This window comes from Somniosus microcephalus, chromosome 4 (genome assembly GCF_052327205.1).
Source record: "Somniosus microcephalus isolate GS21.2 chromosome 4, FLI_Smic_1.0, whole genome shotgun sequence".
Taxonomy (NCBI): Eukaryota; Metazoa; Chordata; class Chondrichthyes; order Squaliformes; family Somniosidae; genus Somniosus; species Somniosus microcephalus.
This window is the reverse complement of record NC_140990.1, coordinates 79760585-79775681: the sequence shown is the minus strand read 5'-3', so window position 1 is coordinate 79775681 and position 15097 is coordinate 79760585. Positions and strand designations below refer to the sequence as shown.

The 15097-nt window shown below is 46.9% G+C and overlaps 1 pseudogene; it reads right to left on the bottom strand.

Moving 5' to 3' along the window:
- The window catches only part of LOC147119326 (uncharacterized), a 153154-nt pseudogene that overhangs the window by 54616 nt on the left and 83441 nt on the right, over positions 1-15097 (bottom strand).

The window sequence follows — 15097 nt, the reverse complement described above, 5'->3', positions numbered from 1 at the left end:
AGTCCCACTCTTTGGCAAAGTGTCGGAAACTTGCATTGTAAAACTGAGGTCCGTTGTCTGTGAAGACCTCGCTTGCCACGCCATGTCTGGAGAATATGGCTTTCATACATGTTATCACAGCATCTGCAGTGGTGGTGTGCAGTCTACAAACCTCTGGATACAGGGAGTAATTGTCTGTGATTACAAGATAGTCCTTCCGTTGACATACGAATAGGTCAGCGCCTACCTTCTGGTAAGGTCTGTCTGGTGCTGGGTGTGGCTTTAGTGGTTCTACTGGATTGCTTGCTCGATATTTCAGGCATATTGTGCAGTTTGACACCTCATTTGTCACATCTTGGTTGATTCGTGGCCAGTACATCACCTCTCGTGTTCTTTTCTTACATTTTTCGATTCCCAGATGTCCTCCATGGATCTTTTTTAACATCTCTTTTCTCAGACTCTTTGGGATAACTATTTTACTTCCTTTGTAGATGATGTCTTCGACCACTGATAGTTCTGCCCTGCAGTTCCAGTACTCTGCCATGTCAGGTGAGCAGTCTTGCTTCATGTTGGGCCATCCATCCAAGATGCTTTTCCTCAGTCGTCTCATTGTTTCATCTTTGTTTGTCTCATTCTTTATGAGCTCCATTTTTGCATCTGCTATGGGCAGTGCACTTGTGATCATGTCCACATAGGCGTTCACTTTTTCATCCATTGTGGTGTTTGCGGGCTCACTTGGGTCAACAGCTCTGGACAACGTGTTTGCTGTATACATCAGTTTACCCGGTGTGTACGCAACATTCAGTGTATAGCGTTGCAGCCTGATCATCATTCTTTGTATTCTAAGCGGACAGCTATTTAGTGGCTTTTGGAACAATGCAATCAAGGGCTTATGGTCAGTCTCTACACTGATTGCTTGTCCTGCCACAAACTGGTGAAATCTTTCACAGGCGTATGTGATGCTGAGCAGCTCCTTTTCTATTTGAGCATATCGCGTCTCCGCGTCTGTCATTGAGCACGATGCATATGCAATAGGTTGCCAGTAGTCATATTGTTGCAGAAGAACGGCACCGAGCCCACTCTGTGATGCATCTGATGATATCTTGATGGGTCTCGCTGGGTCATAAAACCTCAGAACTGGTTCCTCTGTGAGCAGTTTCTTTAGATCGCCCCATGACTTCTCATGCTCATGATTCCATTCCCATTCTATGTTCTTTTCAGTTAGTCTTCTCAGTGGCGCCATCTTTTCTGAGAGGTTGGATATGAATTTCCCCATGTAGTTGATCATTCCATTAAACCTCTGCATGTCCTTTTTGCATTGTGGCTTTGGCATATTCTCAATGGCGGACACCTTTCTGGGATCTGGTCTGACGCCCTCACCGCTAAGGATATCTCCCACGAATGTCAGTTCTGTCACCCCGAGCTGGCATTTCTCTCTATTCAGCTTCAGGTTTGTTTTCCTTGTTGCTTCCAGCACTTTTTTCAGTCTCTCGTCATGCTCAGTTCTCGTGGTTCCCCATACTATGATGTCATCCATTGATGTATCAACTCCCTCCAGGTGCTCATAGATCATATGGATAGTTTTGTGATACACTTCAGGAGCTGAGGCAATGCCAAATGGTAACCTTAGGAATCTGTATCTGCCAAATGGACTGTTGAACGTGCACAGTCTTGAACTTGCTTTGTCCAATTTCATCTGCCAAAATCCTGATGATGCATCTAACTTGCTGAAGTACTTTGCATTTGCAAACTGTGCCATGATTTCCTCACATGTAGGAAGCTTGAAGTGCTCTCTCTTTATTGCTCTGTTTAGATCTCTTGGAGCCAGGCAAATTCTGAGCTTTCCATTCTTTTTGTCCACTACGACGAGGGAACTCACCCACTCAGTTGGCTCATCTATCTTCCGAATCACGTTCAGGCTTTCCATCCTGTCCAACTCTGCCTTCAGTTGCTTTTGAAAAGCAAACGGAACTTATCTGCATAGATGTATGACCGGTGTCATACTTTTATCTACTCTGATTGTGTGTTCTCCTGGAATGCAGCTTAGACCCTTAAATAGGTCGTTGTACTCTTTCATGAGTTCATCATAGACTGTCTCTCCTTCGCTTTCCACAACGAGGACTCTCTTTACCAGGTTCAGTCTCTCACAGGCTTTTAAACCTAGTATGGCTTGCACATCCTTTGGCACCACAATTAATGCTAACGTGTGCTCTCTGTCCTTGTGTGTTACTTTGACAATGCATCTTCCTTTCACTGGTATATCAGTACCTGAGTATCCTGTCACTTTCACTTTTATTCCATGTATCTTTGGTCTGGGTCTAATTTTCTTAAAATCAGTCTCTGATATCACATTAACTTGTGCTCCAGTATCCAATTTAAATGGAATGTGTATGTCATTCACTTTTAGTGTCAACATCCAGTCTCTTTCTTCTTTTTTGTTTTCAGACACAACATCTACATAGAACTCCTCTATCTCGCTTTCATCTACTGTATGGACCTTGCTTTGTTGCATTTGGTTCTTACAGCAACGGGCATAATGGTTGTTCTTGTTGCAACTATTGCATGTTTTACCATATGCTGGACACTTTCTTGGTGGATGCTGTGTACCGCATCGACTACATGACTTTCGATTGCCCCTTTCATTTTTGTTCACTGGCCACGCCTCTTTTTTCACATTGGCGCTCTTTTTGTTAAACGGTTTGTGTCCGTTCTTACTCACTGCATCCACGTTGCAGCTACTATCACTGAACGGCTCCTTTGCCTGCGACTTCACAGTCTCTGTAGCCCTACACAGTGCTATGGCTTTTCCCAGGTCTAGATCTTGCTCTCTTAGCAGTCTTTCCCTTAGACCATTATCTGGAATACCACACACCAGTCTGTCTTTTATCAGCGAGTCTGTCAGTCCCCCAAATTCACATGTTTTGCTTCGGTTTCTCAGTTCAGTCACATACTGATCAATAGTCTCACCCGTTTTCTGTACACATGTGAAAAATCTTTGCCTCTCAAATGTCACGTTACATTTAGGTATGCAGTAGGCCTCAAACTGTTCCATTATTTTATCTAGTTTCATTTTGTCTCCATCAACAGCGAATGTGAAATTATTATACACCTCCAGCGCTTCATCACCCACGACATGTAAGAACACTGACGATTTCTTATTATCACTTTTCTCGTCAGCTCCGATTGCCGCTAAATACAACTCTACACGTTGTTTGCATCTCCTCCAATTTTCAGCCACATTACCTGTCAACTGAAGCATCGCCGGTGGGTGTAAACCTTCCATTTTTTCACTTCGTTAGCTATTCTCCAATGGTAAGCAACGATGTTCTCTTTTGGCTTGCTAATTTGTGGAGAGCTGATTTAACTTCAGATTTTTTCTCTTCATCTCTTTCAATCACTTCTGACACCATGTATTGATTTCTTTGTGGGTTCAATGACGAGACATTTATGAAAGAGAATGAGTTTAATCTAAAGTCTGTTCAACTCTTTTTAACAGCATTTACAGGAGACACCATCTAGAGATCCATCTAGATGAAACTGAAACTAAAACCAAACTGCTTGTCTCTCACATGACCTCTGCTGGTCAGGCATAAGTAATCAATCAGGCAACTATGCTGGTAAGACATGATAATCAAACAGGCAAATAACATCACTATTTGCTGATATCATTACACTGCCAAGCTAGTTTAAACCCTTCCCAACAGCACGAGCAAACCTCCCCATGAGAATATTGGTCCCGGCTCTGTTGAGGTGTAACCCATCCGGCTTGTACAGGTCCCACCTTCCCCAGAAACGGTCCCAATGCCTCAGGAATCTAAAGCCCTCCCTCCTGCACCATCTCTCCAGCCACACATTCATCTGTTCTATCCTCCTGTTCCTGAACTCACTAGCACATGGCTCCAGGAGTAATCCAGAGATTACTACCGTTGAGGTCCTGCTTTTTAATCTCTCTCCTAGCTCCCTAAACTCTGCCTGCAGGACCTCATCCCTCTTTCTGCCTGTCGTTGGTACCGATATGGACAACAACCTCCAGCTGTTCACCCTCCCCCCTCAGAGTGTCCTGCAGCTGCTCAGTGACATACTTCAGCCTGGCACCAGGGAGGTAACATACCATTCTGGAGTCACGTCTACGGCCGCAGACACACTGGTCTGCTCCCCTAACTATTGAATCCCCTACCACTATTGCTCTTCCACTCTTTTTCCTCCCGCCCTGTGCAGCTGAGCTACCCGTGGTGCCGTGGACTTGACTCTGGCTGCATTACCCAGAGGAACCATCACCCTCACCAGTACTCAGAACAGAATACTGGTTGGAGAGTGCAATGCACTCTGGGGACTCCTGCACTACCTGCCTGGTCCTCCTCTTCTGTCTGGCGGTCACCCATTCCCTCTCTGCCTGCATACTCTTAAGCTGTGGGGTGACCACCTCTAGAAACGTGCTATCCACGTAACTCTCAGCCTCGCAGGAGAGAATTTCAGGGCAGACCTCTTGAAACCTTCTCAAGGACTCCCGGTTGCAACCCTCTGATCGATGAGATGCGCTGCAGCAACTGGCCAAGGCTTCTTTGGCAGCACCTCCCAAACCTGCCACCTAGAAGGACAAGGGCAGCAGGCGCATGGGAACGTCATCACCTCCAAGTCACACAACACCCGGACATGGAAATTATCGCTGTTCCTTCATCGTCGCTGGGTCAAAATCCTGGAGCTCCATCCCTAACAGCACATTTGTACCTCTCGGCTTCATTCTCCTGATTTCTGCTATTCTCCCTATTTCGTTCTACTCTGGAGTTAAAGGATGTTCTTTGCAGGCAATTCAAGGTCTTAACAAGGTCTCCCTCCCTAACCTTCACCACACGGACTGCAGCAGTTCAAGGTGGCGGCTCACCACCCCCTTCTCAAGGGCAACTAGGGATGGGACATCCACATCCCATGAATGAATATATAAGTCTTTCCTAACACAGTGGTTAACTATAGGAATAACATATCTTCTCCAACTTTCACTATTTTATCCTGTCTGATATAAACCAACCCCACAGTCACTGATACCAATCTCCTCCTGTCTGATATAAACCAACCCCAGTCACTGACACCAATCTCCTCCTGTCTGATATTAACCAGCCCCACAGTCACTGACACCAATCTCCTGTCTGATATAAACCAACCCCACAGTCACTGACACCAACCTCCTCCTGTCTGATATAAACTGACCCCAGTCACTGACACCAATCTCCTCCTGTCTGATATAAACCAACCCAACAGACGCTGACACCAATCTCCTCCTGTCTGATATAAACCAGCCCCACAGACACTGACACCAATCTCCTCCTGTCTGATATAAACCAACCCCACAGTCACTGACACCAATCTCCTCCTGTCTGATATAAACCAACCCCACAGTCACTGACACCAATCTCCTCCTGTCTGATATAAACCAACCCCACAGTCACTGACACCAATCTCCTCCTGTCTGATATAAACCAACCCCACAGTCACTGACACCAATCTCCTCCTGTCTGATATAAACCAGCCCCACAGTCACTGACACCAATCTCCTCCTGTCTGATATAAACCAACCCCACAGTCACTGACACCAATCTCCTCCTGTCTGATATAAACCAACCCCACAGGCCCAGAAAGGTTAAACTCAGCCCATTGCTTTGATTGGACTTGTTTCCATTCCCATGCTGAGGGGATTGCTGTACCAGACGGGAGGGGCAACATTTGGGGATTCTCGATTCTCCACCAATTCCCATTCCCCTTCTTTCTGGTGGATAATGGAGGTGCCACTGTGTGTAATGTGCAAGTCAGTAAGAATTGTCAGTGAGGATTAATCAGCACTTTCTATTTGGAGATGTTAATCAGTGGAACTTTTCAGACACTGAATTGTAGATTTTATACCAAAGATCAATTTAGGTTTGAAGTAAAAGTTCATAATTTTATTGCAAACAAATTTCTGATGACAATCCCTGAATTAAGGGGAACGGTTCTTAAAGGGACACTGCAGCCCCAACAAGTCAATCAGCTATATATTCAGAATATTAAGCTCCAGACAGTTATAGGGGTTACTAACATCAGCAGAAACAAACCCCAACTGTCAGAATGAACATGGTTCAGTCCTGGATGCGATTAACAGCAGCAAAAACAGCAGAATCCAACACCTGCAGGCACTTGTGAACTCGCTGGTGTTTCAGCAGGTTGGATGACTGAGTGAATCTCTTCCCACACACGGAGCAGTTGAACAGCCTCTCCCCAGTGTGAACTCGCTGGTGAGTCAGCAGGTGGGATGACGCAGTGAATCCCTTTCCACACTCAGAGCAGGTGAAAGGCCTCTCCTCAGAGTGAACTCGCTGGTATGTCAGCAGGGTAGAAGACCGAGTAAATCCCTTCCCACACACTGAGCAGGTGAATGGCTTCTCCCCAGTGTGAGTGCGCTGATGGGTCACCAGTTGCTCTGTGCTTTTAAAGCTCTTTTTACAGTCAGAGCATTCAAAAGATCTCTCCCCAGTGTGAATCTGCTGGTGTGTCAGCAGGTGGGATGACTGAGCAAATCCCTTTCCACACATGGGGCAGAGGAACGGCTTCTCTCTGGTGTGAACTCGCTGGTGTGTCAGCAGGGTGGATGAACGAGTGAATCCCTCCCCACATTCAGAGCAGGTGAACGGTCTCTCCCCAGTGTGAACTCGCTGGTGTGTTCGAAGGCTGGATCTCCCAGTGAATCCCTTCCCACACACGGAGCAGGTGAACGGCCTTTCCCCAGTGTGAACTTGCTGGTGTTTCAGAAGGTTGGATGACTGAGTGAATCCCTCCCCACACACGGAGCAGGTGAATGGCCTCTCCCCAGTATGAACTCACTGGTGTCTGAGAAGGTTGGATGACTGAGTGAATCCCTCCCCGCACACGGAGCAGGTGAACGGCCTCTCCCCAGTGTGAGTGCGTCCATGTTTTTCCAGATCTGATGGGTATTTTACTCCCTTCCCACAGTCTCCGCATTTCCACGGTTTCTCCGTGGTGCGGGTGTCCTTGTGTCTCTCCAGGTTGGACAATCAGTTGAAGCCTCGGCCACACACAGAACACATGTATGGTTTCTCCCCGCTGTGAATGGTGCAATGTTTTTTCAGGCTGTGTAACCGGTTAAAGCTCTTTCCACAGTTAGTGCACTGGAACACTCTCACTCGGGTGTGTGTGTCTCGGTGCTTTTCCAGTCACACTTATATTTGAAATCTTTTCCCACAGACAGAAGAGAGAAACATTTCTCCTTCCACATTCAAAGGCCAATGATATTCAGGTCCTGATGAATGGAATGGCTCTGTCAGATCTTGACGTGATGTTTGGTTTGAGTTTCCTGTCTGTAAATCCTCCCCTTCTAATACCCTGTAAAAGGAGTTTACAAAAGCCATCACTGTAAGTGCAGGATAGAAATTCAGAACAGACTATTCTAGTTCCAATGGAACATTCTTTCCTCTCTTTTTCCCCAAAGCTGTAAATCCCCGTCCCACACACTCTTCCTCCTGCCTGTGCTGAAATCCAAACCCATCGCACCATCTCCAACATTTCTTTCCTCCACTCCCAGTTTTCCCCCTCCCTCTACTCTGGTTGGGTTCAGTTCTACACCCGCTGTGTGCAGAGTGAGAATAAAATCAATGAGTCAATGATTGTCTCTCCTGGTCACTGGAACCCTGAAGCCCCGCCCACTCTCTGGTCCTGCCCAAGATGGCCGTGCATGCGCCGTGCTGCAGGTGGAACCAGTCTGTCTTTCCTCCACCAAGATGGCTGCGCCTGTCACCGAGAAAAAGCCTCACCGCTGCCGTCCGGCAGAACACATTCGGCCGCTGGACCTCATTCGGGCCTGAGGCCATTCTCCAACTTTATAAACCCTGTGGCGCGGCCTACCCACAGTTTATTAATCTCCCGACCCCGCTCCCGCCGACCTGCAGCTGCGCCTGTCGACCGCGTGAGGCTTTCTTTGTAAAGTCGGAGAGGGACACGCGATGATAGCAGAATACTGCAGATGCTGGAAATCCGAAATAACAACAGAAAATGCTGGAAAAACTCAGCAGGCCAGGCAACATCCGTGGAGAGAAATTAGAGTCAACGTTTCGGGTCAAGACCCTTTATCAAGTCTTGATAAAGGGTCTTGACCCGAAACGTCGACTCTAATTTCTCTCCAGGGACACGTGACCCGGCCCCATGTCCTGATTGACGGAAGCTTCCGACCAATAGGGAGCGAGCGGGGCGGGGCTGGATGAGCGAGCCGGCGGCGGGTTCTTCCAACCAATCGGGGAGCCCGAGGGGCGGGACTAGCGCTGGCTGATTGTCTGATCCACAGGGCAGCGAGTTTCTCCAGTCCCTTGTTCAGGGCCCGGAGCCAGGGGAGGCAGTGGGCCTTTATTCCCCTTATTGGGCACAAGGCTCTTTGTCTCACAACACACTGGCTCAGGTTTTAAAAATCGGTTTACAGGGAATAGTGAATTGAAAATGGCAAAACTGAGATTGTTAGAATTACACAGGAGTACACAGGATATATGGTACAGAAACAGGCCATTCGGTCCAAGCAGTCCATGCCTGCATTTATGCTCCACACGAGCCTCCTCCTATCTTTCCTCATCTAACTCTATCACCATAATCCTCTATTCCCTTCTCCCTCATGCGCTTATCTAACCGCCCCTTAAATGCATCGATACTATTTGCTTCAACCACTCCCTGTGGTAGCGAGTTCCACATTCTCACCACTCTCTGGGTAAAGAAGTTTCTTCTGAATTCCCTGTTGGATTTCTTGGTGACTATCTTATATTGATGGCCTCTAGTTATGCTCTTTCCCACAAGTGGAAACATTCTCTCTGTATCCACTCTATCAAAAAATTTTCATAATTTTAAGGACCTCTATTAGGTCACCCCTCAGCATTTTTTCAAGAGGAAAGAGACCCAGCCTATTCATCCTTTCCTGATATGTATACCCTCGTATTTCTGGTATCATCCTTCTAAATCTTCTCTCCTCCCTCTCCAGTGCCTCTATATCCTATTTATAATATGGCGACCAGAACTGTACGCAGTTCTCTAAGGGCTGAATTTTGCTGGTGCTCAGAGTGCGGGTTTGGAGGCGAGTCCGCTGTCAAAACCACAAAAACTGACAGCGGGTCGGTATCCCGCTCTGAACCGCCTCCTTGTGAGTTTCCTAAGTGTTGGGTCTGTCATCCCTGAACAGATCCAACACCAAGCGGCAGGTCAGTCAATTTAGATACTTTAAGCTTGTTAAAAGGTAGTTAAGCACCATTTTCCCAAGTACTTACCATTTCCCCAGTTTTTAACGAGGGTCCCGGAGGGCGGCTATCACGTCAGGTAAGTGTGTCGGGTTCTCAATGACTGGATTGCTGTGAATAGGTGAAAGCTGCAGAAGTGGTCTAAAACCTACCATTTCACAGCTTTCACTTCCCAATCTTAGAATCTGGAGCATTAATGATTTGGAACCCACTTTGGAGCTTTATACAAACACAATTTCCCTTTTATAAAACCATGTTGACTCTGCCTAATCATATAATCATTTTCTAAGTGCCCTGTTCCACTTCCTTAATAATGGATTCCAGCATTTTCCCGAGGACTGATGTCAGGCTAACTGGCCTGTAGATCCCTGTTTTCTCTCTCCCTCCTTTCTTGAATAGCGGGGTTACATTTGCTACCTTATATTCCACGAGGACCTTTCCAGAATCTAGGGAATTTTGGAAGATCACGACCAATGCATCCACTATCTCTGCAGCCACCTCTTTTAGAACCCTAGGATGTAGGCCGTCAGCTCCAGGGGATTTGTCGGCTTTTAGTCCCTTTAGTTTCTCAAGTACTTTTTCTCGACAGATATAAATTACTTTAAGTTCCTCACTCTCATTAGCCCCTTGGTTCCCCACTATTTCTGGAATCTCAACCTTCTCCAGTGTAGCTCACGCAGCTCCAGCTCACACAGCCTAAGCCCGGGCTATCCGCAGTGCGGCCGCAACATGCCCGTAGACTTGCACGAGTGGTCGGGACCTCTCGCCCTGACCGAGGTGGACAAGAAGCTTGCGCTGCCCCTCCGTGTCAAGTATGACAATGTGGACAGAGATGTGCTGGGTTAAGTGCTGACCCGGCCCAGGTACTGACTGCAGCTGAGAGCTGAACACACAGGAACCGCTCCAGTGCCTGGAGCCAGCAACAATAGGCAACAAAAGCAAAGAAGTTACGATGAACCTTCATAAAACATTGGCTCGGCCTCAACTGGAGTCTTGTGTCCAATTCTGGGCCCCGCACTTTATGAAAGATGTGAAGGCCTTAGAGAGTGTGCAGAAAAGATTTACAAGAATGGTTCCAGGGATGAGGGACTTCAGTTACGTGGATAGACTGGAGAAGCTGGGGTTGTTCGCCTTAGAGCAGAGAAGGTTGAGAGGAGATTTGATAGAGATATTCAAAATCATGAGGGGTCTAGACAGAGTAGATAGAGAGAAACTGTTCCCATTGGCGGAAGGGTCAAGAACCAGAGGACACAGATTTAAGGGGATTGGCAGAAGAACCAAAGGCGACATGAGGAAAAACTTTTTTACGCAGCGAGTGGTTAGGATCTGGAATGCACTGCCTGAAAGGGTGGTGGAGGCAGATTCAATCACGGCTTTCAAAAGGGAATTGGATAAGTACCTGAAGTAAAGAAATTTGCAGGGTTACAGGGAAAGGGCGGGGGAGTGGGACTAGCTGAAGTGGTCTTGCAGAGAGCCGGCATGGACTCGACAGGCCGAATGGCCTCCTTCTGTGCTGTAACCATTCTATGATTCTAAGCTTATATTGTGGTTAATAACAGACAAACCCTGTTCTTTCCCCTGATCTGATTACAGATTCCAACCAGTCGATTCAGTGAATGGAATGTCTTATCAGTGTTGCCATGGTGACCTGTCTGCAGTGAAATGCCTGTTTGAGTTTCTAACTCAGACTAAACTTCTCTTTCCCATAATACACATTATATCAGACATTTGATGTCAATGTATTTCAGCCACGTTATGTTAATATCTCTAAAATCTACAGGGCGGTCAGATACACAAATCTTTAAAAGTGGGAGGACAAGTTTATAAAGTGGTTTAAAAATGTTAACCGAGGTTTTTTATAAATGGGGCGTAGAAAACAAAATCATCGGTTTGGCTGCAGTTAGAATAAGTTTTGGGTATCTTACACTGGGAAGGATGTCGGGGCCACAGAGAGGCTGCAGAATAAATTCACTGAGGTTATACCACGGATGAGAGGCTTTAGTTATCAGGGAATCAGAGAATGAAACAGCACAAAAGGCGGCCATTCGGCCCATCATGCTTGTGCCAACTCTTTCAGAGAGCTATCCAATTAGTCCCACTCCCTTGCTCTTTCCCCATATCCCGGTAAATGTTTTCCCTTCAAATATTTATCCAATTCCATTTTGAAAGTTACTCTTGAATCTGCTTCCTCCACCCTTTCAGGCAGTGCATTTCAGATCATAATAACTTGCTGGGTAAAGAAATGTTTCCTCATGATGACCTGTCTGCAGTGAAGCACCTGTTTGAGTTTCTAACTGAGGTGAACTTCTCTTTCCCAGGAGGAGAGACGAGAGAAACTGGGGCACTTCTCATTAGAACAAAGCAGGGTGAGAGGAGATGTGAGCGAGGTGTTTAAACTTGATCAACGGCACCGACCAAAATATCAGAGACACTCCCTGTCCTTCAGGACCTGTGTCCAGGGGAGAAGCTGATGGGTTTATCAGATCATCTTTGGGTTAAATGTTGTGCTCGTGGAGCTGAGCCCCTAGTGTCAGCATCAAACACTCTCCAGTCGGGTACAGCATGGGTTAGATACAGAGTAAACCCATCAGCCACTCCCCGACACAGATACCGAGGGACAGGGAGTGTCCGGTGTTAGATCCGTGGTTCAGTGGATAAATAATTACACGGATGCTGTACATAAACAAATAACAGGTCTTTACTGGAGGAGGGTAATCTCTAGACTGGGGTACAGAGGCATGCGCACAGCTTATATACCGGTGTGGTCACTGCCGGTACTACAGTATACAGGAGCTGTAAAAAGTAGTTCCGAATTAAAGCACATACACTACAATTCCTCCCTTTTTAGATTAATAATACCCCCTTAATATTCAAATAACAAAAGTCCATTTATAGATTCAGTCTTTGGGGTGGCTTCCTGACCCTTTCGGGATAGCGCCTTTCCGGAGGTTCTTGTTCTTGGTGCAGAGGCGATTCTGACCCCCTTTCATCGGGTAGTTCATCGGGTTCCACTGCTACTGGGTCTGAAGTAGATACTACCGGTATGTCGGGTTCATCCCCAGGTACTCGAGACATGGGGTTGACGCATTCCTGTGATGCTAAGATCTGATCGACGTGACATCTCACAATGTTCTCCCCGACATCCACTGTGTACATTAATGGCGCCTGCCTTGTACATATCGTTCCGGGTTGCCACTTCTCTGTTCGATAGTCCCGGGACAAGACTGGTTGCCCTACATTGAAGCTCCTTGTCGGCTTCTCGTTGATGTGCTGGAATTGTTTGTCCTCAACATTTCTTCACACATTTGGTCTGAGCAAGTCCAGACGAGATCTCAACCTTCGGTTAAAGAACATCATGGCCGGGGTCTGGTTGGTAACTGCATGTGTCGCGTTTCAGTAGGCTAATAAGAAATTGTCCATCTTATGCTGTAGTGGAATTTCCTCGTCGCACATGGCCTTTATCGCCTTCTTAAAGGTTTGTACGAACCTCTCAGCCAATCCATTGGTGGCTGGATGATATGGGGCGGATGTGTAATGCCTTACCCCATTCCTTTTCATGAATTTTTGGAACTCGTCGGACACAAACTGTGGTCCATTATCAGAGCAGATCTGCTCTGGCAACCCGTTTCTGGCAAATATGGTCCGTAGGACTGCAATCGTTTTCTCTGTAGTGGTTGAAGACATCTTTATCACCTCAGGCCACTTTGAGTGAGCATCCACTGCTATTAAGAACATTGAGTCCATGAATGGACCAGCGAAATCAATGTGCACCTGTTGCCATGGAGAGGAGGGCCACTCCCATGGGTGTAGAGGGGCATGTGGTGGTGCATTTTGGACCTTCTGGCATCCTAAGCAGCTCTTAGTTAGGTCTTTGATTTGTTGATTGATTCCCAGCCACCACACATAAGCACTAGCTAGGCTTTTCATTTTCACTCCCCCCAGATGACCTTCATGTAGCTCATTTAGCACTCTCTCCCTTAACTTGGGTGGAATCACCACTCTGGATCCACACATCACTGTCCCCTGGCATACTGACAGCTGTTCTCTTCTGGATGAGAATGCTGGCAACAGTGAGTCGCCATGTGTTGGCCATCCCCTCACCGTCAATTCATATACCCATGACAGCGTCGGATCATTGCGGGCCTCCTTCTCTATATCCGCGTTTGTTACTGGCAATCGTTCAATTATCGACGAATAAAATATCTCGATAGGGTCCACTGTTGGTGCTTCCTCCACAGTAGGCAGTGGCAGGCGTGATAGCCCATCAGCGTTTCCATGCTGTTTCGTGCCTTTATATTCTATTTCATATTGATTCGCCCCTAGAAACAGGGACCATCTTTGTAACCGCTGTGCAGTCATTACTGGCACGCCCTTCTTAGGATTAAAGATGGAGACAAGTGGTTGGTGGGCAGTCAGCAAGGTGAACTTCTGTCCATGCAGATAGTGGTTGAATTTTTTTACTCCCCATACTAGGCTGAGGGCCTCCCTGTCAATCTGGGCGTAGTTACGCTCGGCTGAGGTTAGTGACCGAGACGCAAAGGCTACTGGCCTCTCCAACCCGTCTGGCAATTTGTGCGACAGCACCGCTCCAATACCATAGGGTGATGCATCACATGCCAAACGAATTGGTAGTGCTGGGTTGAAATGGGCCAACATCTCTTTTGATGTGATCAATTCTTTACACTTCTGGAAAGCTCATCTACGTTCGTCATCCCACTTCCATGGTACCCCTGTTTGAAGTAGGGTGTTCAGCGGGTGTAATACCGTAGACAAATTTGGTAAGAACTTGTGGTAATAGTTTACCAGCCCGAGGAACGACCTCAGTTGTGACACATTTTCCGGTGCTGGAGCCTTGACTACTGCCTCTATCTTGTCAGGGGACTTATGTAACATCTCTTCATCGATGACGTGGCCGCAATACGAGATCTGTTTTTGGAAAAACTCGCACTTGTGGTGATTAGCTCGTAGCCCATATTCCTTTAATCTGGCGAGCACCTTCTCCAAGTTAGCGAGGTGATCACCGTCATTTTCGCCCGTGACCAAGATGTCATCCAAATAACACTGGGTCCCTGGAATCCCTTGCAGGACCTGCTCCATCGCCCTTTGCCAGATAGCCGGAGCCGAGGCTACTCCAAACACCAGCCAGTTGTATTGATAGAGACCTTTATGGGTGTTGATTGTAAGGTAATGTTTTGAAGCTTCTTCTACCTCCATTTGCAAGTACACCTGGGCTAGATCAATTTTGGTGAAGCGTTTACCACCAGATGGCGAGGCGAAAATATCCTCAATTCGTGGAAGCGGATATTGCACCGTGTGAAGGACTGGGTTCACTGTCACCTTAAAATCCCCACAGATGCGGACCTTCTTTGGTTCCCCAGGCGTATTACTCAACGACCTCTTCATTACAGGAATGATGGGTGTAGCCCACTCACTCCAGTCTACTTTAGACAGTACTCCTGAACGTTCCAACCCTTCCAGCTCTGCTTCGACGGCTGGTCTGATCGCATAAGGCACTGGTCTGGCCTTCAGAAACTTTGGGCTTGCATTATCCTCTATTTTAATTGTTGCTGTTATTCCTTTTAGTGTTCCTAGTCCCTCCTGGAACACTTCTTTTGCATCAGTTAGCATTTTTGACAGTCGTCCAGGTGTGACGTCGTCATCCTTTTTGGCCTCCACCTTCAGTGCCTGTATGGAATGCCAATCTGAATGTATCTTCCGGATCCATTCACGTCCTAGCAGTGGTGGTCCTCCATTTGGCAATACATATATATCCATTTTAGGTATTTCCTGACCTTTATATGTCACTTTTACCCTTATTTTTCCCTTGAGGTAGACTTTTTGCCCCATATACGTCTTCAAGACAA